We start from the raw sequence: 25,734 nt of genomic DNA, 5'->3' as shown, positions 1-25,734 counted from the left end.
CACCCTTGCTTTGATGTATGCTGCAGCAATATGGGCACTTGGGCTCGCCACCTCCACATGGTCTCAAACAGAGAGGCCTCAGATTCTCATGCGCTCACGGATGATCTGCAGCAAACCCTCTGTCCGGACGGAGTTTGCTGCACCTCCTATGCTAGTAGAGGCCCTCTTCCGACGATCTGCTTCATATAGAGGATTAGAGATATGCCATCAAATCGACTCTCACATAGAGCTTTTGAAGCATCCAGGCAGCTCACAAAGAGTGGAGATACGAGATCATGGTATTCACAGATGATACAGTAGCTCAGTCAGCATGGTTTTGACTTCATTCCTATGGCTAATTCTTTAGAAAAAGAATGCTTCTCATTGATAAATTCTTAATTCAAAACCAAACTCTAAGCTTATTAAGCTAGAGGTTAAGAAAATAGTATTTTTATGCTTTTATGTTAATAAAATTATGGTAAATTTATGATTTAATTCCATAATTTGGATTTAAGTTTAAGGATAGTTCTTCTATCATAATTGTATTACAAAGTCTTATTCTTTTTCGAAAAATTAAAAATTATCAGTAATAGCAGAGCGAAGCTATGGCAAAATTTTTAGAAAATAATACATATCTTATTTTTATGCATAATGCTAAAAGAGGACTTCCTACCATATTCTAGGATTGGACATCCTATGCTAAAACAATGATTTTCATCAAATTCATTCACCTGCCACCTTTCCAGTATGATATACATGCACCACACATCTAGCTATCTCACAGTGAGAGGAACAGAGTCCTTCGGCAGCAAGATTTATGGCAACGATACACTCAAGAGACTTGGATTACACCCAAGCAACCTCTACGCCGAAGATGCTATACTACAGAGATCAGTTTATACGTATCTCAACGGATGGATTCATACAGAGACCTGGATACATGGATGTGTACATGCCTCACAGTGCCCGAGAGCTTAGAGTGTCATCACACCAGCTTGACATTGAGGCAGGTAGGGTAGCACGGATCCCCAAAGCAGAGAGGATATGCAGACTATGCCAGGAGGAGGTTGAGAGTGAGGAACATTATGTATGTAGATGCAGAGCATATAGTGTCATTACAGAGAGATACACCACCATCTTCAGTGGACATCCCTCACTCCACCAGATCATGGAGTCCGCAGACCAGCGCAGATTTGGCCACTTCTTGCCAGAGAGACAGCGCCACAGAGAGACACTGCTACGGACTCATACCATAGGGAGAGGTGGGCGACAGCTCCAGCTCACTCATTTCTTCCAGAGATCTATCCCAATGCCTACCCTGACACAGGAGAGGGTTACACTTCAGCGCGCTGCGGACCTCCAAGCCAGACGGAGACCGAGACCGAGAGCACCAGGCTACCAGACTACATCAGAGGGAGATGACAGAGATACGGGCTCGACATCAGCACCATATCCAGGAGCGGCTAGCTCACTTACACTCACACCCAGAGATCATGCTCCGAGGTATTTTTGACTCGCCATCGCATATGTATCACATATTACACCCCCATTATGGTATTGGTTGGAGCTAGACAGATCTGCCTTGCATTCTTGTATACCCTACACACATAGGTTGCATACTGAGCCTCTAGCAATAGTGCTCCATCCATCACACCCCCCCTACTAGCTTAAAACTTTCATAGTTTATTTCATGTTCATTTTGTCCTTTTTTTTTTGTGGACATCCAGAAGACATTGACAGTTGTACATTGATTTGTCTCATACGTCGAGTTCGGCCTCTAGTAGACGTTAATACAACTTTCTTTTTCTCTCTCTCTCTCTTGGTGACACTAGAGAGACGCACCACCTGACAGTGCGAGACCTATGGGACCAGTCTGAGACTCGCAGTATGGAACTGCAACGGAGCATTGAGACTGGATGTGGGGGCCTTTGAGGACAGCTTCAGAGATAGGGACATCATCTTCTACTCGGAGACACATCAGGCCCCAGGCAGCACATTACCGAGAGTGGCGGGATACAGATGGGAGATGACTTGTAGACAGGAGGCCCGTTCGAAGCATGGTGGTCGCGGATCTGGAGGAGTTGCAGTTCTTTTTAGAGAGGAGCTTCAGCCACTCATCCATGTTATGCGCCGTGATCAGAGCGCGAGGCACATGTGGGTCAGAGTGAGAGCAGATGAGGGTAGACCCCTATACATTGCTATATGTTACTTTCCACCCAGCACCTCTCATTATGCAGCACCCAAGGAGCAATCTCCATATATGATTCTAGATGAGGACATATGGGAGTTCTCCAGGTAGGGATATGTTATCATACTTGGGGACTTTAATGCTCGAACGGCTCAGTACCAGACCTCCTTCTTTGACACTTCGGAGGAGATGTTGAGAGAGAGAGATGTGGAGGAGATGTGTTTGACTCCGAGATCACAGGATGAGGTGGAGTGTACTGAGTATGGGAGATACCTCTTGGAGATGGGGACTGGGCATTTTAAATGGCCTAGAGAGGTATCCACTTGCCAGTGGCTTTACTTGCTTTCCACATAGACGCTCTAGCCTCGCCAAACTTCATCCCGAGTATCTTGGATTTTGCGATTGGCCCCAGGCCCATCGGAGTGACGGTGGATCATGCACTTCTCTCCTTTACGGTGGATTTCCACTACAGTACCCGCCAGGTTGGGCAGTCCTCCTGTCACCCGAGATATACCTTTTGTAGAGAGACTGATGGAGTATACACCGCAGAGATCTACAGCTTGTTGAGTGCAGAGGATCCACAGAGGCCACTAGCAGAGCTCACACAAATCCTGACAGAGGCTTTACATACAGCTACAGCGACGGCCTTCCCCACACACAGCCCACAGTACGACCACGTCCTGGGAGCATGACTGTAGGGAGCTCAGAGACTTGCTAGCTCTCATGTTTAATAGAGCCATGTGTGAGGGGTTTCCTGGGATTTGGAGTACTTCCACGATTGTGCCGGTACTCAAGTCTGGAGATCCGAGCCTGCCGACTAACTACCGCACCATTATGATTGGTCACTCGCTGGCCAAGCTATATCCCTCTATTCTTGAGCAGGAGTTGAGCAGATGGGCAGAGAGACAAGGGGTCCCAGCTCAGGGACAGGCCGGTTTCAGGAGGCGATTCTCTACTTTGGATCATATCTTTACCCTCAGGGCTATCATTGAGGAGGGCAGAGCACATGGGAGGAGGATCTACTGTGGCTTTGTGGATTTCCGCAAGGTCTTTGACACAGTGCCCAGAGCTAGACTGATGCGCAGGCTGCAAGACTTGGGGGTTCCATGTAAGCTCATTTGGGGTATTATGGCACTTTATGAGACAGTAGTTGGGGAGGTGCGGACTTCAGAGGGTCTCTCCCAGTCAGTACACTCCACTATAGGGCTGAAACAGGGCTGCCCGCTCTCTCCGACTCTATTTGGACTATACATTGATGAGATCTCTGATTATATTGGGACACGAGGGGGCAGAGGAGCCCAGTTGGCTGGCACTTGGATACCCCTGCTCTTATATGCTGATGATATTGTGCTTATAGCAGACTCACCAGAGGGTATGCAGAGGCACTTGGATACTTTACATGCTTATGCACAGGACAGTGGGCTCTCAGTTAACCTTGGTAAGACCAAGGTTATGGTGTTTAACACTACAGCTCAGTGGGTTTGGAGATCAGCGCCTATTTTCACATATGGGCAGGAGACAGTGGAGTAGGTTGACTCATACACATATCTTGGAGTGGTGTTCACTGGGCCCACGTTTTCCATGAGGGGGGCAGCAGAGGCCAGATTGACTAGAGGATATGCAGCACTAGGAGGTCTAGAGAGGATGTGCTCACAGGTACAGTTTCAGGAGCCACGCACTAAGCTGTGGCTTTTTGACACGCTGGTCACATCGGCTATGCTATATGGAGTACAGATCTGGGGCCCTACCCTAGATCGTCATAGTCGATCAGGACGCACATACGATGGATGGAGATCAATGGAGAGACCACTTGTGTCCATGATCTCCAGGATGATTCGGGCTAAGGCCTCGGTACCCCATGAGATTATTAGAGCCGAGATGGGAGCACCACCGATCGTAGTCAAGGCTCTTGCCAGATCAGTGTCCTTCATTCATAGCACCTGGGAGCTTCCCCCACACCGGTATGCAAGACTTGCTTTAGAGTCCTCTCATCAGCTAGCCATGGAGGGAGACACTTCATGTTGGTATGCGTAGATAGCATCCTGGTTTGACCTCCACGGGATCAGTTTAGACAGACTTCCACCCTTCCAGTACTCTCTGGAGGCACCTCTCTCACCTTGACACATTCTGAGATTAGTAGAGTCATCAGACAGGACCTCATCCAGTTGGACACTAGGAGGACATGGCTAGAGCCCTCACAGGAGTTGGGGATGAAGATGGCTTTCTATAAAGACCATCTTCTCCATCTTCTCCGCACCACTGAAGATGGCTTTATACTTAGACCGATACCCATCTGTCTTATGGATTGAGGTGCGCCATTGGGCAGATCCGCACCTCTTCACATCAATTAGAAATAGAGACAGGCAGATTTAGAGGCATACCTCTAGGGGACAGGATTTGTCAGATTTGTTGGATAGAGCCAGAGACGGAGGAGCACTACATCTGTCGCTGCACAACATATTATGAGATTCGAGGGCGCTACCATTGCCTTTTCAAAGAGGGATTTGGACCACTGGCTAGAGTCATGGACTATTGTGATCAGCGATGCTTGGGTTTTTATCTCCTGGAGATCCGCAGGCTCAGAGAGTCCATTATCAGGAGCAGACGCCCGAGTGGCAGGGAGTCCACACAGAGACAGATTACTGACTTCTTTAGAGGGACTACCCGGGAGGACACACAGCCGACAGCCCAGCAGTGGGCACCCCGTGGGACTCTAGTTGAGAGAGCTATCCAGTTGGGCAGATCTAGACGCCCGAGGGTTCGCGGATCCTCACATCGGAGACCGTGCCTACACCGGAGGATTCAAAGCATCATTGTGAGGCATCGGGCTCGTCCGACCACACATCTCACTATGGGAGATATCCAAGCCATCCGCCGGCAGAGACCCATGCTAGAGCTCCTAGGATGATTACGACTCCAGCCATATACTGTTGTACTCATTGTCACTTTTGTACTCCCCCATATTCATGTATTCAGGTATCCATGTACTCATGTACCCCATTTTTGACTAGTAGCATTAGCTTCCCCCCCTACTGATGTTTTGTGGGGCTATCTCTTTTCTTTTCCAGACAGTGTATCAGATGTCACATGGTTGTAACTTTGGTCTCATAGGTCACTTTGGCCTTTTGAAGACGTTAATATAACATTTCATTTCTCTCTCTCTCTCTCTCTCTCTCTCTCTCTCTCTCTCTCTCTCTCTCTCTCATAGCTCTAGTGTTTGTTTTCTTTTGTACCATGATGAGATTACATGACCCACTAGGTCTTATGGAGACGTTTAATATAGCTTCCTTTCTTCTTTCTCTCTCGAATTTGGGAGACATCCTCCTCCTTGGGGACTTCATGCACATTCTAGGAGCAATGAGGTCAGGCTCTTTGACTTTGACAGGATCCCATCATCTTGCATCACTTGGATCTTGAGGACATGGGCATTCAGAGGATATCACAAAACTCCGGTAATACTACTTTCTTTGGTAGGTCTTTCTTGGAGATGGATGTCGCACATGGGCTCATCATATATAATGGCAAGAGCAGTTGGCCCACCTCAGGAGGTCTCACATGCTTTCCCCATTAAGGGGGCTCTAGTACAATTGACTATTTGATCATTGATGGGCTCCCCAGCCTTAACCCGACACATCCATGACTTTTCTGATTCCTCTCCACCTATGAATGTAGATCACACTTACTTGTCCATCAGTATCTCAGGCATCTTTCCCAAACAGCCCTCACAGACCCATTTCCACCTTCACAAAGATCCACTTCCACCATGACCTAGATGTTTTCAACATCATCTCAAGCCTCAACTCTCCACTCTTCATCTTTCTGCTCCATTATCCACCATCACGGCCCAGATCACCAACTTTCTACACGATATAGGCCGCATTTCTTTTCCCACACACCACTCTACCACTAAGACTCCTTGTGGATCCCTACCTCAACATAGTTGGTATGATGACGAGTGAAAGACCCACACTTACACATCTTACGCGATAAAGCAACGGAAAAAATTGCAGAGCGTCAAGTGCAAAGGATGTTCCAACACCTCACCCAGCGTAAGAAGGCGATGTTTCTGGTCAAAAGCGAGGATGACTTCACTCGATCCTTTTTGAGAGACAGTAGTAGTGAGACTTGGCCGAAACTTCTTGAGCACAGGCCACCCTAGATCCGGCCATTCGGCACACTTATGCCCGAAAGCTCTACCACTTTCCTAACCTCACCCCCATGGATTTGTTACCCCTCCCCCGACCCACCTTTGCCACCCTCTTTAGCATACATATTGTTACTAAAGACATATATAAACTCTAGCATGGGAAGGCCAAGGACCACGAGGACTTACCAGCTGAGCATTTCGCTCACGCCTGTGACACTCTGGCCCCCTTCCTAGCTCATATGTTTAACATAGCCCTTTGCCAAAATTTTCCACCCTCATGGTCTAGTAACACCATTCTGCCTAGCCATAAGGCCGGGGACCATTAGATCCAAATAACTACCACACCATCATGATTGGCCACACATTGACCAAACTTTACCGGTCAGTACCGAGGTTCAATCTTAGCACCTTTGCAGAGAGACATGAGCACAAAGCTAGGAGGGAATCAGGTATATCCAGAGGACCTATTCCACCTTGGATCATATTTTTACATTGATAGACGTCATCCCGATCGAAGGGATGGAAGGTCTATTGTTGCTTTGTGGACTTCCAAAAGGCCTTTGATAGTATACCCCAAGCACCTCTTCTTAGACACCTTGAGGTGTTGGCACTTCTAGTGGAGATGATATGGGGAGTCATGGCATTGTATGAGTTGGTGATAGGGAGAGTCCGAGCACCAAGAAGCATGTCAGATGTGACCACTAGCACCATAGTAATGAAGTACCTCTTCTTAGACACCTTGAGGTGTTGGCACTTTCAAATCAAGCCAAAGCTGCAAGGGTCAGCAGCATACCTCTCAGTCATCCATCGCTGACTTCTTTAGACCTCATTGAGTGGAGGTAACAAATTCTCAACACCATTGACATCTGTTGGGATTGGGAGACCAAGGAGGAGTGCCCCCCGGACCCGAGAACAGAATTCAGATACCACCTCGTACACATGGAGTTATTCGAGATTGGGCGCAGACCCTTTAGAGAGCCAAACATCTCCATCCTCTGAGATCCAGGCCCTCTTCCCATCAGTCCAGATCTGAGAGATCCTCCAGTGACATAGTGGCTCAGCCTCGGGTAGTGGACATTGCCTCCCATGTACAGAGTCATAGAGGAGGAGGACACACGATGAGCACCACAAGTAATATTGACCTTTTCATTGTACATGTAAGGATACATGTAGTACGCAGGTTTATTTTCCTTTGGCACTTAAAGATGTATAGAGTCATAGAGGAGGATGACACCGAAGAGCACCACTAGTCATATCGACCTTTTCATTGTACACGTAAGGATCCACGTAGTACGTGGGTTTTTTTTCCTTTGGCACTTAAGAGAGACCTTACCATCAATTTGGGAAAAACCAAGGTTATGTTCTTCAAGACATCTTATGTGGTCACCTCATGACATAGTCACCAGGAACGTTTCGGGGTTTTTGGGGTTTCGGGGCAAAATGTTTCGGCCTTCAGCTAAGAAACGCCAAGGTTTCGGTTTTTTTTCTATATAATTTTGCATTGCTAAAGTTCCAAACAATAGGAACTTTTAACATTTTGAGAAACTTTTTTTTTTTGAGAAACCAAAAAAATTAGGAGTTTTCGAAACGTTTCTTGCGTTTCGGGGTTTCGGGGTTTCTCACTCCAGAAACGCGTTTTCATGTGACTAAGCCTCACGATTATCTTTCTTACACAGAGAGGCCCCAATGGAAATTGTGGAGAAGTACATATACCTTGGAGTCACTTTTGCAGGCCCCAATTTTGCATGACCACAACTTCCACTGACCAAAGGGGGCACACCTCTCTAGCCCGGGTGGAGAAACAGTGCTTTGAGGCACATTTCCAAGAGCCTTGTCACTAGGTGTCCACTTTAGTACCGCCAGTAACTATGTATGGTACAGCCTTTTGGGGGCCAAGCCTAGGGAAGGATCAGTGGGTTGAAAGTGATGGCATTTTCACGCATGATCAAGAGTAAGCCATTTGTACCACATGACAATATACATGCACCCTCTTTTGGACCACCACTAACATTTAGCATGGATACACTCTTGACAGACATCGTCTCCTCCCCAAGCTAGAGTGCTACAAGACACCGAACGAACATAACCGAGCAAGCCCCAAACTTGAGCGAGTGCAAAAACCATATAGTGCTCTAGGTGATGTTGATGGATCTCCACATCCAAACCAAGGTTTTTTTATAGCTTCTGAATGTATTGACACGTATTGTCATTTTAGAGTTCTCAATTCAACATGTAATCATAAAAGGTGAATCATGCAACATGCTCACAGCATTGAAATGATTATGAAACAACCAAGGTTTCCAACTTTTGTGCTTTCATGTTGGAATTCTCTTCCAAGTGTAGATCACATGGTTAGGACTTTTACGAGTTTATGTAGTGCATTATATAAAGTGGGTCCATTTAGATATATCAATTAATGAAACAAGTCTTCTTGGATCTTTACATAAAGTGGATCCATTTGGGTATCTTCATGGAATTTTCTTGCTTCTTTTAGAGAAATCTTGTGGAAAGATGTCGGAGCAATGACAAACTCCGTTTTGATTCCAATCTGGCTTTACTTTTGGTAACTTTCCAAAATAGGTTAGCTCATTGCCAAACTCCTTAATCAACTTTATTAAACACAAGTTACTCCCTCTCCACGCAGCCAAACAAGAGGTAGAAAAGGGGCTAGGGAGAAAGGAAGATTTTTGGATTTTTGAAATTCGAAATGAAGGTATAATTTTTGATGTTTGGGTCACGTTTGGGAAAAGTATTTTTTGTTGTATGGCCCGGCTACAGCAATGCATGGGTCACCTACTTACATACTGAATATGTACACTTCTCTATGATATCTATGACCACTTCTTCCCACCATGTCCCAATCAGAAACATTCGTAGTATCTCCAACAGTTTAGGAGGTGGGGTCCAAAAGGCACATTCTTGTTGTTTTCTCTGTGCCTACCCAAAAAGCATGCCCATATTCAAAGAGTCGAATCAACTGCAATAGTTTGCATCAAAAAGAAATCAACAAGTTAATTACATGCCTAAGTTCAAATGTTAATGTGTAAGAATATACAAAATAGAAACCTACAATCAAAGGATGAGTTGTTCTCTGTATGCACCATTAATATGAGTATTTCAAAGAGCAAGCTGATTTGCAACCAGAATAATGGATCTGTGTGTGTGTGTGTGTGTGTGTGTTTTTGTGTGGTGGGCAGGAAATGCCTTTTGAAAGGTGTGCCTGCTACAAATGTCACCTTGGTGCATTTTTTTAAGCATCATTGTTAGCATTCTTTATTCAAAAATAATAATAATTCTTTTTTTTAAAGATATTTGACGAGGGGGGTGGGTAGGAAGGGGAGGGGGTGTTGAGAACCCAGCCCCTCCCCCTCCCCTTCCTGCCAAAAGCTTCATTCGATTTCAGGCCAACCAACAAGCGGGAGCATCTCCTTTCACGCCCCCTACCTGCAATAATGCATATAGACCATAAAGTTTACTTTCACGGAGGAATAAAAGAAGCATATCCGTAACTAATGCGGTAATGCACTATAACTAATAGGGTGGAAAACAAAATGCGATCATGCGAGAGAGAATAACAAATCACGCCACTGCATCAAATAACATCAGTGAAAAGTAGTGAGCCACCATGGCTTCATATAGATAGGGCTTCGATATTGCTTCATCTCGAGGAGCTCAGTCTACTTAATTTCCATGGGTTCTGTCGCCTCACTTGCATCAAAGAGTGTCGCCTCACTTGCAGCATCAAAGGGTTCAGTCGCGTCACTTCCCTCCATCTTCACAGCCGGTGGCATCCACAATACGGTGCCCAAGGACCGCATCTTTCACAGCTTCAGTCTTTAGAAAATGTCCTACGCAACACAACCCAATTTACGGTTGGATGCGTCGACGTCTGACCGGCAATCAGACTTCTTAGATCCACCATGGGGTTCTTGGATCACAGTCAGACGAGGAGGCAGGCTGCTTGGATCGCCATATGCTCATTCTGGAGGTGGGGAACGGGCACATGCAACAATACATTCTAGCTGAGAAAGTGGACGCTCCATGCTCATTCTGGAGGTGGGGAACGGGCACGTGCAACGATACATTCTGGCTGAGAAAGTGGGCGCTCCACGGGAAGAGGTGGGCGTTTGGATTTCATGGTTGATGGAGGATGAAGTTGTGGAATCTTTACGAATCCCTGTCACTGCTTCCAGGGAGATGATCACTCGGTGCGATGGTAGGATATTGGGCTTGCGGCGAACAGAGGAGATTCTGCATGATTTTGAGCCATCAATGCCAACTTTTGTTGGCATTGACAGCACAGAATCATGCAACATGCTCAGAGCTCATCACCACCAGAGACATGGCAGCCTTTAGCAACCATGAGCCAAGCTGCAGAAATATCCGCCATGCTATGTAATCGTCTCCTTTGCTATACTGTGAAGAGATGCCGCAGATACGAAGCAGCCCGATAGAGAAACCAGGATGTCTGCATCAAGCTTCTCGAGATTGCAAGAAAGCACTGGATGCTTTGAAAACTAGCTGATTTCCTTTGCGATTGTATGATGTGGGTTTCCAATAGAATTTGCCAGCTCTGTAGACATTTATAGATGTGGTCGCGTTGATGAAGGCAGAGGTGCTCTAAAGTTGCTAGAAGAGCCACAACTGCTGTGAACTTTGTTGGAGGTGCAAGTGAAAAAAAACGGGGGCTGCTTCCCATTTTTTTTTTTCACTTGCAGCTCCAACTTCATGGCCATGGCATGATACATACTCTTACATTAATGTGCTCCTTCCTGTATCTTTCCTCATGCCCCCTTCCTCTTTACCACACTCACAACACCAATTGTGAGCTCTAGCTTGAAATGGAGCCTCTTTATATTCAACTGCTGCGTAATTCCACTTCTGTCTAGCTGCTTGCTTCTCCATTGCATTGATTCATCAAAGCCAGTGCCATACACAGCTAGTTCCATTAATCTCATTGTCCTCTCACAGCTTCACCTACCCACACTTGTGGCAAAACCTAGCAAATCTGGTCTTGGGAAGCCCTGACATGGGCACCCATCTCTCTTGCATCTATGTAACTACGAGCTCAGCTGCTCTGGAGATAATGGCAGCAACCCCTCGAACGCCATCGAAATCATCCTAGCTTCCGATGGCCGCACGTGCGAGCTAATGAAGCCAATGAAGGTGGCCAACCACTTTGTATAGCAGAATATGATCATGAATCTCATCACCCATCATCATGCAGGAAGCGCATCTCCCCCTTGCCTGCCAACCATGACACCAAGATTTGCCACGTGTACATCCTCCTTCCCATGCACAGACTGAACACTCGACTGTCTGCTTGGCCATGGCCATGAAGTGAAAAAAAAACTGGGAAGTAGCCCGCGTCACACAGGCTGCTTCCCAAATTTTGTTCACTCCATGGCCATGTGTGGTCATGCCATGCCCTTGCCCAAGAGACATAACCATGCCCATGGCGAAGAAACATACCCATTCCCACATTGAAGAATGCATCCATGACCATGACCATGCCTATGTCAACGGCCATGTATGTATGCTTGGCCATAACCATAATATGTATGTATGTATATGTATATATGTATGTATATATGTATGTATATATATATATATACATATGTATATATTACATGTATATATACATATACATATGTATATGTATATAGAGATATACATAAACATATGTATATATACACATATGCATATATACACATATATATATATCATATGTATATACACATGTGTGTATATGTATATATACACATGTATATAATACATATTATGTATATATACATATACATACATATATACATATATACATATGTACATATATACATATGTACATATATATACATATATATACACATATATATATACATATATCTTGTAATGATACACACACACACACACACACACACACATATATATATATGTGTGTGTGTGTATTTATGTATGTATGTATGTATGTATGTATATATCTTCTAATGATATATATATCATTAGAAGATACACACACACACACACACACACACATAGATATATATATATATATATATATATATATATATATATATCATTAGAAAATCCGATATGTTTCCTGCTCGGTTTCGGGCGTGTTTACCATGCATGTGTTTACCAACACATGCATCCAACACATGCATGGTATTTGGAGGTACTTGAGTGGTTTCATGCACATGGCATTCAGACAGACCATCTCTCCCCATTTTTTGCACTCGCTCGGATATGTTCCCTGCTCGGTTTCGGGTGTGTTTACCATGCATGTGTTTACCAACACATGCATCCAACACATGCATGGTATTTGGAGGTACTTGAGTGGTTTCATGCACATGGCATTCAGACAGACCATCTCTCCCCATTTCAGTTCAGCCTAGATTTCCCCTACCTCGACCTCTCACGACATGAGATCAACCAGATCATCCGGTTAGATCTACTCGGACTACACATCCATCAGACATGGGTGTCACCGTTAGAGATTGGCAAGAAGTGAGAGTTCTATAGAGATCACTTCTTGAGTTTCTTGGAAGATGGATTCATAGAGATCCCGGGATACATCAAAATACACATGTCACATGCTATGCGTATCGTGATTGGCCACCCACCGACTCAGAGTAGAGACTAGCAGAGCCAAGAATATGCCATAGGAGGAGAGGAGATGTAGTGTATGCAACACAAGCGGTACTAGGTAGAGGATAATGCCCATGTTTAGTTGTCCAGCTTACTACAAGATATGGACGAGATTCCACTACCTTTTCCGAGAGGGATTCAGGCCGCTCGCATGGGTGATATAGTATGAGGATCAGAGATGCCTAGGCATACACTTGATGGATCTCAGACGATTCACAGATGCAATATTGAGGCAGCATGCTGAGAGACAGGCCCAGCCTCGATAGGATACCTCCCAGAAAGCCATCATAGATTTCTTGTGGTAAACGCATCCACATTAGAGTCCACCACACGAGTGCCTCTGCTCCAACTTCAAAGCCCACCACCCAAACCTGTGCTCTGTGCCCAGGAGGAGTTCTTAGTGAGAAAGCTCGGTCCATTCTATGAGCTGGACACCCTTCACCCAGAGCATCAAGACCCTCCACCATATGGAGACACATCTGGGAGGCTCTCCGCCAACATGACATGCTCCCATCACAGAGGCCTAACCCTCTTTCCGCACTGAGATTGGCACTGCTAAGAAGGGATCATAGGAAAATCATCTGGATGTATACAGAATTGGTGTTTTTTTCCATTTTTCATTTTCTTTTTAGTTCTTCCATGGCTCAGTATATTCATGGTTCCATACTATTACTTATGCTCTCATAGACCCTTGGGGTCCTCCGTAGACATTTATGTGTGTGTGTGTGTGTGTGTGTGTGTGTACCTAGATGAATCCAGGAACATGCCCAAATTCACCTTTTAGGAACGTGCATGTTGTAGTCAACCCACAAGACTATATAACCATCAACTCCATTATGCATAGTATGGACTAGATACTACGACATCCCCACTAACGTCATCAGTGCCCAATAGTGGGTGTAGAACTCTGCATCAAGATATGCTCTCACACATGCACTCCACACACACACACACATAAGGGCATATGTTCACACAAAGGCCTTCGTATTGAGTTTCTGTCAAACCTCCGGAGATGCAGGGCAGACTCAGATATATATACACACACACACACACATGCTGACAAAGAAGGATGTCATGGTACTTTAGGGTTCACCTATAACATCAGTAAGATTTCTATGGAGCTGCTCCATGTTTCATTGCGTGAGGTAGTTTTAGAGACAAGCCAAGATCTAAATCTTAAAAGATAGAGTAGGAAGCTCCAATCATGCATGGTATGCAGTACACAAAAGCTGGGGAAGGGGAGACAGAGGAACATGACTTACTCCTTTCTTCAGCATACTAAGAAAATCAAGGGCAAGATCAATATTTGTTCAGGGAGCAGTTCAGCCATCTCTGCAGTCATATGAGGACCTGAGCCTCAGCAGGGAACATAGCCTGTTTTGCGAAAGGAAAGAGCGAGGCTGCTTTCGGCCCTCACTTTTCGACCATGTCTCCAAAGGACAATTGAATGGGTTACTCATGAGTTCGAGGATGGACGAGCCAATGACTCGAACGCACTCGTCCAGGTTATTGAGCAATCGATCATGTCACAATGTTATCTCCACCATAGTATGGACTCCAAGCATTTATGGCAGGGCGGGGAGTTTCCAACTTTGAACGGAGCCGATGCTAAAAGCACAACTGGGTTTTCCACTCGGACTGACACTACTAGTTCCGAATCTTACGTTAGTAACGTAAGCATCAAAGTTTTTGCTAGTACTGGCCAACTAGATAACCGTGGATTCGGAATCTAGGACGGGGGACTCGTTGTATCTCTATAGATCCAGCAAAAGCCAAACACCTTACCGTGCGCCCGTAGGCTTGTCCGCGCCATTAGTCCTGGAGCCCCCCAACCCCCCCCCCCCCCAGCCCCTTGGGCGGCCCCCCCACTCCCCATAGTACCATTCCTCATTAGGGGGGAAGGGAGGAATCCCGGCACTTAGGATTCAGAGCACCAAGCTCCAGCCCCTGAGGATCCCACCGCACAGGAGAGTGGCAGGTTGCCGATTCGAGGCGGAACCGTCGTTGGACTTCCAAGGCAACACAGCGCTGTTAGGGGCACCAGTCTGGAGGATATGGTTATGTTAGAGAACCATCATGAGCACTTATCACAGCAGTCCCCCGACCGTGATGCCCATCCCTGTGCCCATGTCACAACACAAAACCCACCGCCCGCCCCCCATTCTGGAGATCATTACCTCGCCATGATCCCTCTCCAGGCTTCCACGCCACGAGGCCCTGTCCCATAAGAGTCTCCGACCGACCTGGCCTCTTAGCCTCAGCCCCCCCTCCCTCGTAAGTAAACCTTTCTTCCTCCGATCTCCCCCCCTATTCCTCTTCCCCCCCAAGTTCTAGGGCAGTAGCCAATAGACTACAGCTACTTTCAATGCCTCCTCGTCGAGGGAGCCGGCATCTTCGAGGAGATGGTGGCCCCAATCCGTATCTACATGGTTTTGCATCACTCTAGGCTTCCACCCCAGAGAGTGGCACGATGATCTCCTCCTTTCCTTTGAGTGTGGCGTCGGGGTGGAATGGAGCACAAAGTCTGTGCACGCCGCGCCATTCACGTGTAGGCAATAGAGCTCCCACATCATTTGCAGGATCTCTGAATCACTTACATGCTCACTCACTTCTAGCCATTGGTATGGATGAGATGGGTGGCTCTGGCCACAAGGACCTGATAGGGGAGCTGGAATCCTCTGGTCTGGAGGTGCTTCTCTTTATATTTCTGCATGTTTCGGTGGCTGTGCCTCTCTTCCTCTTATAGAAACCTACATTGTGACTAGGGTCACTGCGAAACGCCCTTCACTTCCCCTGAAACACAAAACGCGAAATGTTGGTGAAACGTTTCATGCATGGAGTGAAACATGGAACGTTTCAGGGCGGGCAATTTTTATAAAAAATGTGAATAAAAAATGCGAGAAATGCTGCGATTTCTTCAGGGGCGCCAACAATCTTCTCTCTCGTCTACGTCTGCAGGAGCAAGGTAGCCCCCCCCCCCCCCCCCCCCTCTCTCTCTCTCTCTCTCTCTCTCTCTCTCGCCAGCAAGGAGTACCAGCTAAGGCCAGGATTTGTCAGCTGTGCCAGATGGAGCCAGATACAGAGTTACATTACATATGTCACTGTCCAGTATATTATGAGATACGAGGCCGTTTTCACTGCCTGTTTAGAGAGGGCTTTGGACCACTTTCTAGAGTCATGAGATACCAGGATCAGAGATGCCTCAGATTGTACTTGCTGGAGCTGCGTAGACATAGAGAGGGTCTCCTGAGAGGGAGGGGATCAGAGAGGGACCTACAGAGGCAGATTACAGACTTCTTTCGACCAGAGATTGAGCAGTCAGGCCAGCAGGCATTGCAGCTAGCCCCAGAGTACAGCCACACGAGAGGTACACTAATTGATTGAGCTATAGAGCTGGGGCGGTCCAGGCGCCCCAAGATGAGAGGCCCATCTCGACACCGGCGGAGACTACAACAGAGGATCAGGACCATACTAGCACGACATGGGAGACGTCTAGTTAGAGTACTCACCATGGAGGACATTGAGGATATCCGCCATCGACCGATGAGAGACATCTTTGGATAGTGATGTGTATGATGCTTACCTTTGTTGCTGGAGTTTTCCTCCCAGATGTTATCCATTAGGAGCTCCTAGTACCGTACTTTTCCTCATAGTTGTTTCAGTTTCAGCAGACAAGCAGATTTAGAGGCATACCTCCAAGGGACAGGATTTGTCAAATTTGTTGGATAGAGCCAGAGACGGAGGAGCACTACATCTGTCGCTGCACAGCATATTATGAGATTCGAGGACGCTACCATTGCCTTTTGAGAGAGGGATTTGGACCACTGGCTAGAGTCATGGACTATTGTGATCAGCGATGCTTGGGTTTTTATCTCCTGGAGATCTGCATGCTCTGAGATTCCATTATCAGGAGCAGACGCCAAACTGGCTCGGAATCCACACAGAGACAGATTAGTGACTTCTTTAGAGGGACTACCCGGGAGGGGACATAGCCGACGGGCACCCCGTGGGACTCTAGTTGAGAGAGCTATCTAGTCTAGTTGAGAGAGCTATCTAGTTGGGCAGATCCAGATGCCCGAGGGCTCGCGGATCCTCACATCGGAGACGGTGCCTACACCGAAGGATTCAGAGCATCATTGCGAGGCATCGGGCTCGTCCGACCAGCCATCTCACTATGGCAGATATCCAGGCCATCCGGCAGAGACCCATGCTAGAGCTCCTAGGATGATTACCACTCTAGCCATATACTGTAGTCTGTTGTACTCACTGTCACTTTTGTACTCCCCCATATTCATGTATTCATGTACTCATGTACCCCATTTTGACTAGTATTAGCTTCCCACTCTCCCTAGTTGCTACTTCCGGATGCTCCCTACTGATGTATTGTAGGGCTAGATACTGACCTTCAGTTCTTTCTTTTCTTTTCCAGACAGTGTATGAGATGTCACATGGTTGTAACTTTGGTCTCATAGGTCACTTTGGCCTCTCTTTTTTTTTCCAGAAAGTGACTTCTATTAAGTATGAGAAAAACATACAACAATCACAGCTATAAGCCGGAAGAGAATAGAATCACCCCAATATGTAAGGTGATTTGAACCACTGAGGAGCATCATGATGCCATGTAAGACCTGTGGTACTAGAGCAAAAGAAGATGCCATGGTCCCATTCCCACATAAATATCACATGCTTCGCCTGCGCAGAACGAGAGGGCCCCTGAATGCGAGCCCAAGTAGCCATAAGAGTGGATGATATCACCCCATATAGTACTAATGCACTGAGACCCAAAAATCTGGACACCCTCAATAGCCTCCGTGCATCTAGCTCTCCAGATCTGCCATGCTGTAATACTGGCAATAATCTCCCAACTGGTGTCAATCCTCTGTCTAGGGGGTGTATAATCAGAGTGAGGAACATCCTGCAATAAACCATGCTAGGCAATACCTCTACGAATGAAAAAAACAAAAATTTGTACCACTGCCCTCATAAAAAAGTTGCGGACCGGACTGGGAGAGCCAAGCAACTGCCCCCCAAGTCACATGCATGGCTCGGCCACTCAATTTGCCCATAAGTTGGGCTACAGGACCCCAAATCTGATGTGCAATGCTGCATCCCCATAGACAATGTTGTACGGACTCAGAGTTTGCTGCACATCTAGGACAGGAAGGTGCTACACCGAAAAGTGATGCTATACTACAGAGATCAGTTTATGCGTATCTCAGCGGATGGATTCATACAGAGACCTGGATACATGGATGTGTACATGCCTCACAGTGCCTGAGCGGTGATTGGCCAGCTCAAAGTGTCATCACACCAGCTTGAGATTGAGGTAAGTAGGGCAACATGGATCCCTAGAGCAGAGAGGATATGCAGACTATGCCAGGAAGAGGTTGAGAGTGAGGAACATTCTGTATGCAGATGCAGAGAATATAGTGTCATTAGAGAGAGATACACCACCATCTTCAGTGGACATCCCTCACTCCCCCGGATCATGGAGTCCGCAGACCAGTGCACATTTGGCCAGTTCTTGCTAGAGAGACAACGCCATAGAGAGACACTGCTATGGACTCATACCACAGGGAGAGGTGCGCGACAGCTCCAGCTCACTAATTTCTTCCAAAGATCTATCCCAGTGTCTACCCTGACACAGGAGGGGGTTACACTTCAGCACGCTGCGGACCTCCGAGCCAGACAAAGACCGAGAGCACCAGGCTACCAGACTCCTAGACTACATCAGAGGGAGATGACAGAGATACGGGCACCATATCCAAGAGCGGCTAGCTCACTTACACTCACACCCGGAGATCATGCTCCGAGGTATTTTTGCCTCACCATCGCCTATGTATCACATATTACACCCTCATTATGGTACTGGTTGGAGCTAGACAGATCTGCATTGCATTCTTGTATACCCTACGCATATAGGTTGCATACTGAGCTAGGTAGTGGAAAGCGCTCGCTGAAGCTCCCGCTATCCCCCCCCTGCTTGCGCTACCTGCACACCCCTTCCCCCCTTCCCTCCCTCGCGTCTTCTCCCTCCCGCCTGCCCCCGCCTATGCGCCCCCCCCTTCGCCTGGCCATCTTGCGCTGAAGCGCCCCCTTCTCCTCGCCTTTGCGCCCCCCCTCCCCTCTTCAGCGCCCTGTCCCCCCCTTCGCCAGCCCTCTCATTCCCCCCGCCCCTCCTTCGCGCTGCTTCCGCCCTCCCCCCTAGGGGTTTTTTCTTCGCCGCCTTACCCCTCACTCCCCATTTTGTGGTTTTTCCGCCCCCTTGGGGTTTTTTCCAATTTTTTACCTTCTGCCTTCCCCCTCCACCCTTCGTGTGCAGCTCGGTTCTTGTAGGTCTCTCCGCATTCGCTCCGCCTTCGCCATAGCTTCAGACTCTGATGGAGGCTCCTCCTGCCCCACCTCAGAGGGACTCTTCCGCAGCCCCCTCGCCCGCCCTTGAGGATACCCCCATCAGGCTTTCTCTTTCGCCAGAAGAGGAAGCAAGCCTCGCCGTAGAGGTGGAACGCCTCCAGGCACATTCCACCATCTGCCGTATAGTCGGCACTCGCCCCAGCAGAGGGGAGATCCAGGATCTTCTCCAGGCTCGCCTGCCTGCAGATGTGGGCAAGATCCTGGACGTTCAGCTACTGGGCCGTGGACACTTTCAGATCGAGTTCGAGAGAGCCCAAAGCGTGGCCCAGGTCCTTGCCATGAGTCCCCTTGACATCAGGGGCGCTCGGGCATTCTTTAGACCTTGGCAGCATGGCTTTGACCCAGCAGCGGTCGAGTAGGGAGAGCGCCTTTTCCATGTTACAGTTTGCTTCCCTGGACTCCGTCGCGAGTACCTTCCGCTCCTTTCGAGGCTAGGAGCACTGGTGGGCTTGGTGCTCGAGATTGGCCCCACAGCAGCTTCAGTGGTGGCTAGAGCAGCTGGGCTACCTTCGGTCAGAGTTTTGGTTCCTGACATCTCCTCCCTTCCGAAGGTCATTCAGTTACCTAGGATGGGGGGGGGATGGATTGATCAGAGAGTGGAGTTCTCGGGGCTCCCGAACCAGTGCTTTATTTGCAGGCAGGTCGGCCACCTGGCCAAGGCCTGCCCTCGCAGTAGAACCCGACCTTCACCGCAGCAGCAGGCCCCTGATGGCCCGCCCACCACAGATGCGGCTCGGCAAGCAGCCTCCGGGACACCTGCTCAGCCCACAGAGACCTCGAAGTGGTAGCCTGGACAGGGGCGCTGTCGAGGGAGACAGCCGCAGCAGCACGCCCAGAGACCGATGCAGCAGCAGCCACAATCTCAGCATCACTGGGTTCTCGTGAGGAACAGCTTTGCTCCCCTCCAGGAGGAGACCCTAGCGCCGACTGAGGACCAGGAGATGCCAGCACCCCCTCCCCACCCCCCACCCCCCCCTTCCCCGTCCCCCCCTCCCGCCTAGCTTCCAACTTCGCCTCCTCCCGTCCCCGCTCTGGTTTCGGCAGCGGCTCCTTCTCCACCCCCTCCTCCCCCCCCCCTGCCCGCCTCAGCTCCCCGGGAGGCCCTGGCAGTCCCCTGGCGCTCACCTGCAGTCCGGAGGGCCCTGAGCACCGACCTTGCTCGAGCACCGCAGAGGAGACTTACCATGCCGATTCGGGCTTCACGGATATCATCTATCCGCAGTCGGCTGAGTCGTCTCGGCACTAGACAGCGCTCGGAGGCTTTTGATTACTCCTTCACACGACTTTTTGGAGCAGAGGGCCCCCATGAGCCAGCACCCATCAGAGTGCACGTAGTGATACCTCCGGTCCGCAGGGAGGAGGCACTTGATTCAGCAGTGGCCTTCTCGTTCCCTCTCTGTGGCCCATGCGACCGGGAGTGGACTCTGGAGCTCGCTCTTAGCACTTTGAAGACTCAGGCAGTTGAGTTTTCTCACCATGTGAGCGATCTGGAGGTGACAGATGTGATAGGCCGACTATGGGAGTTGGCTCATTTTTTCTTGGATCACGGGAGTGTGGATGCCTCAGGGATTCGTCATTTGGTTGTTCGCATAGTGGCAGACTTAGCACGCGACCCTGGATATGTATGCATACACGAGGTTGCTCTGTCTGAGCGGGAGGCAGTCGCCATGGGACACAGCCACTGGCGCCTGATCCGTGATTCTTGCAGCACACCGGGTGGGCAGATTCATAGCCGCTCGGATGGGAACTATTCTCCATCCAAGCCGCTAGCGAAGGGCCGCCGTACGGCTGAGACAGCATCACTCTCAGCAGGTCACCCATGAGGATCATCTCATGGAATGTACAGGGCCTTGGCGGAGCACATTATATACGTTATCGTGGTTGCTTGAGGCAGGAGCTTCAGAGATGCCTGGTTGGGGACAGTATTGATATTTTGATGATGCAGGAGCACCACTTGGGTGAGAGCAGGATCCAGAGATATGGGTTGGTGATGCCTGGTAGATGGGACACCTTTTGGTCTGCAGGGTTTGGCCCTTTGGGTGGGCAGGGAGGAGTATGCATGGTCATTGCGGATGTATGGCAGCAGGCCATTGTGGATCGCGGGATCATTGTGCTTGGTAGAGCACAGTATGTCATTCTGAGGACGCATGATGAGCTCTTTGGCGTGCTCAATGTCTATGCGCCCAACCATGCTAGTGCCAAAGCAGAGTTCTGGACCCAGGTTACGGATGCATTGCCAGAGGCCGCACATTGGTGTGTCGGGGGAGACTTCAACATGCTTGAGGACCCGGCCGATAGGGTGGCAGGCAGTCATGTTACAGTGCACGGCACGGAGCTTGCAGCTTCAGAGCGATTTTGCATGTCACTGAGGATCACTGATGCATGGCAGCATGGGGCCTTCTCCCGCTCTCAGGACAGTCTTAGTTTCCAGCAGGGAGGGACTAATCTATCACGGATTGATCGCTTCTATGTGGGCGACAGGTTAGGGGAGCGAGGGGGCTCCGTTGGCATTCTTGCTGACACCTCTTTTTCAGACCATGCGCCAGTTATTTTGACACTTGAGGAGAGGACACGGGAGACCAGCTTGCAGTTGAGGATCCCAGAGAGGGTTCTTACAGATCCCAGTCTCGCTGAGGACATTGAGAGGATATGGCATGATAGTCAGAGCTCCGACCAGGATGCAGCAGGCCAGTGTGCCCAGGGACTCATCGAGCTTAGCTCTTTTCTGCACGCTGCAGCCTTGACACGGCTGGGAAAGACTCGCGAGCGGGAGCATCGGCTGAGACGCAGCCTTGCTTCGCTTCAGCGCCTTCAGGAGCAGCAGCCTGCATGTGAGTGGGTGGCTTCCCAGCTGAGCCAGGCACGCCAGGAGGTTAGAGAGGCAGAGGAGCAGAGACATGAGTTTTACTATCGTCGCCACGCCTCTCAGTGGACGCAGCTAGGTGATAGAGTGACTGGGGAGTTTTTTGAGATTTTTGGACCCCACCATGCTCGAGCAAGAGTCCGCCAGCTTGGGAGGCTGGACAGATCGGTAGCTACTGAGCCCGAGGAGATCAGAGCCATTGCCACTGGGTTCTATAGAGACCTGCTTTCAGCGGAGCCAGCCACCGAGGCTCGGGATGCTTGCAGACAGACTGTGTGGGCCCATGTGCAGAGGAGGGTCATAGATCGTATGCGTACAGTTCTGGGTGAGCCTCTTTCAGAGGTTGAGCTTGCTGAGGCCTTGAGGGTCCTCCCGTGCCATAGTTGCCCAGGGGAGGACGGATTGACGCCTGCCTTTTTTATGTGCTATCGGGACCTTTTGGGGCCAGGCCTCCGCAGGGGCTTTCAGTATGTTTTAGACACTGGGGTGATGCCACAGAGCTTTTCAGAGGGCTTGATCTTTCTTATCCCCAAGGGGGAGGGAGTATCAGATGATATTCGGCATTGGAGACCTATTACGATCCTCAATACTGTCTACAAGGTCTTACCAAAGGCCTTGAGTTTGAGGATCCAGCCCTTCCTAGGGGAGTTGATTCATGCTACCCAGACAAGATTCGTCAAGGAGCGTAGTATCCTTGACAACATTTTCACCTTCTGGGAGGCGACGGCCTGAGCTAGATTTCTTGGTGAGGACTTGGTCGTGATGCTTCTCGATTTTGAGAAGGCATACGATAGAGTCGATTGGGGTTTCTTAGAGGGCACTATGCTTCGCCTGGGCTTTGAGCCAGGTTGGATTCGAGGGGTGGCGGCTTTGTATTCCACAGCTCGTAGCCAGGTGCTGATTGCAGGAGGACGGGGGCTGAGTTTTGAGCTGACCAGATCAGTCCATCAAGAGTGTCCTCTCGCCCCGTTTCTTTTTCTCTTCTTTGCTGAGGCTATGAGCATGTATCTGACGCATGGTTGTCACGGTACGAACATACGATACCGTACGGGAATTTTTGGTACGATATGAAATTTTTGGATACCGTATGATAAAATACGGTTTTTATTTTTTACACTTACAAGCTATGGAGCTTCAAGCTTGAATGTGAGGGAAGGTTGGGAGGGGAGGAGTCTACAATGCTTGAGAAACCAATACATGGATATGTGTCTCTCTCGGTTGGATCTCCCGATTGTCTCCAAAAAAGAACCTAGATGGGTAATGCAATACCAAAGGTCTCCTAGTGTAGCGTTTATGACTAAGAGACCGTCCTTGCACAAATACGAGGAGTGCATCTAGGGTGATAAGTTTAGGGACTCCTCTCTCGATCAAAATGGCCATGTCCAAATGTTCTCCCTCGTGCATAGCTTGAGAATCTAATTGTCTAGCCTACCTATACCAGGGATCCCCAAGTGATGTAGCACGATTCTCTCATCCTACCAATCAAGTGTACACTACCAGTCTACCTCGCCAGATTTTTTACGTCTCTCCACAACCCCATATGGAATACTGAGTGGACACGAAAGTTGTGAAGTATTGCGAGCATTTGGGATCTTCGTAAAGTAGGGTTTCTATTTTTTTTTAGCATTTGGAATTTTTTTTTCAGGGAAAAAAAATTTTTGAAAAAAAAACCCAACTCGTACCGTACGATATCGTACGAATTCGTACGGTATCGTACCGTACGACTCGTACGTACGAACCTGTTCGTACGCGTATGAGAAACAACTATGATCTGACGGCAGAGGAGGTTGGTTAAAGAGGACTCCAGCTCCCAGTCCGGGGGGAGGACCTGCTCGATGCTGAGTTTGCTGATGACACGGGCTTATTTTTGCATGGCCAGGAGGCCAATCTTCATCGGGCAGAGCAGTCGCTCCAGGTTTTTAGTGCAGCTTCGGGAGCATTGATCAATTGGTGCAAGACAGAGGCCTTTTGGATCAGTAGGGCTCCCACTCCGACATGGAGCCCAGACCCGGGTTTTAGATGGATTCCTCCTGGCACAGCAGTGCGATATTTGGGATGCCAGATTGGACTAGATTTGTCACCTGAGCAGCAGATTGCCCCGCTTTTTCTGAGCATTCGGAAGAAGCTTTTGTATTGGAGTACAACTCGGCTATCCTTGGCTGGGAGGGTGGTGGTGGCAAATCAGGTGCTTTTAGCGACCATGTGGTACATTACGTCTTGCTGGATCTTCTCGAGCTCTTGCATCAGCCAGGTACAGAGGCTGATCAGGAACTTTCTTTGGTCTGGGCGGGATGGTCAGCCAGCCCGGGCAAAGGTTGCTTGGGCAGTTATTACACTTCCGCTGGCCCAGGGAGGCTTGGGCATTATAGATCCAGTTGATTAGAGTAGAGCCTTATTGGGGAAGCTTATTGTTCGGGGGCTACTTCCAGGCGCTGAGCCTTGGAAAGAGCAGCTTTTGCAGCGGCTGCAGGCTCGGGCTCCCCCAGCAAGGGGCACTTGGGCACCAGAGATACGATGGATCTTCATAGAGATGAGGAGGACAGGCCTCACTAGAGGATGGGAGGACAGATTTGCCTTGAGCATCCTGAGAGCTTGGGAGTTGCTGAGACCGGGGCTCTCTCAGAGACCTCCTTGTGTTGAGGAGCGGGCCAGACAGCCGCTCATCTGGAGCCCAGCGGTTCGCACAGAGCACGGTCATATGCTGGGTTCTCGGCCTCGTCTAGCCTGGGGACCATTTGCGGCAGGCCCAGCACGTAGTTTTGGAGATTGGCAGGCCTTCTGCAGCCTCCCAGAGGAGATCCAAGTGGAGAGGCTGAGTCACTTCAGAGGGGGGTTGATTATGAGGCATGACATTCAGGAGGCACTCACAGAGGAGTGGTTCACGCCTCTCGAGCTAGTGGCCCCACGGTGGATGGGAGCCTTTACATAGTTGGAGATCCTGATTGCTGTCAGAGCTTGCACTGAGGATGGCAGATGCCTCTACTATGAGATCCAGGATGAGGGCAGACTTCAGAGAGCGGAGGTGGAGTCGCCTTTGGTTGCAAAGTGCATCTTTCAAAGGATACGGGTAGTGGCCGCCGCTTCTCGGAAGTGGCATATTGACCATGACCCTGCAGATGTGCTCCCTGATTGGCGCATATGGGCATATGCAGCGCGCCCCTTGGCCCGGCTCCAGTGGGACCCTGGTGAGTATGAGTGGCATGATCCTTATGCATCCCTTGAGGCCACAGAGATCACCTTTTTCCAGTATACTGTTCGGTTGGGGCGACATATTTTGACGGCGAGGAGGATGGTTTCCAGGTTTGATTCCGGTTTGGGCAAAACCCCCAAATTGGTTGCCCAATTCTTCCACCAATTTGAGGGTTATGATTGATTGATTATTGAACTGTTGGTGTGTATAGCTCTTTTGGCACCATGCCCAACCTTCAGATTTTATGTATATAATCATTTCGGTCCATCGTTTCACTCGCCACCTCCTGGTGGTGAAACGTTTCATTC

General features: G+C 48.9%; 1 protein-coding gene and 1 long non-coding RNA gene across 2 annotated transcripts in view; both read right to left on the bottom strand.

The window, feature by feature from the left end:
• The window catches only part of LOC147634029 (uncharacterized), a 39,217-nt gene extending 29,796 nt beyond the window's left edge, over positions 1-9,421 (bottom strand). Inside the window, exon 1 of the long non-coding RNA XR_015266965.1 lies at positions 9,166-9,421. This is a non-coding gene — a long non-coding RNA (uncharacterized LOC147634029). The remainder of the gene's footprint in view (positions 1-9,165) is intronic.
• Positions 1-25,734, bottom strand: part of LOC147634028 (glutathione S-transferase 2-like) — a 137,303-nt gene that overhangs the window by 46,895 nt on the left and 64,674 nt on the right. The window lies entirely within an intron of this gene.

Source organism: Cibotium barometz, chromosome 11 (assembly GCF_041138505.1).
Source record: "Cibotium barometz isolate CiBa-2024 chromosome 11, ASM4113850v1, whole genome shotgun sequence".
NCBI lineage: Eukaryota > Viridiplantae > Streptophyta > Polypodiopsida > Cyatheales > Cibotiaceae > Cibotium > Cibotium barometz.
This window is presented reverse-complemented; position numbering and strand designations above follow the sequence as displayed.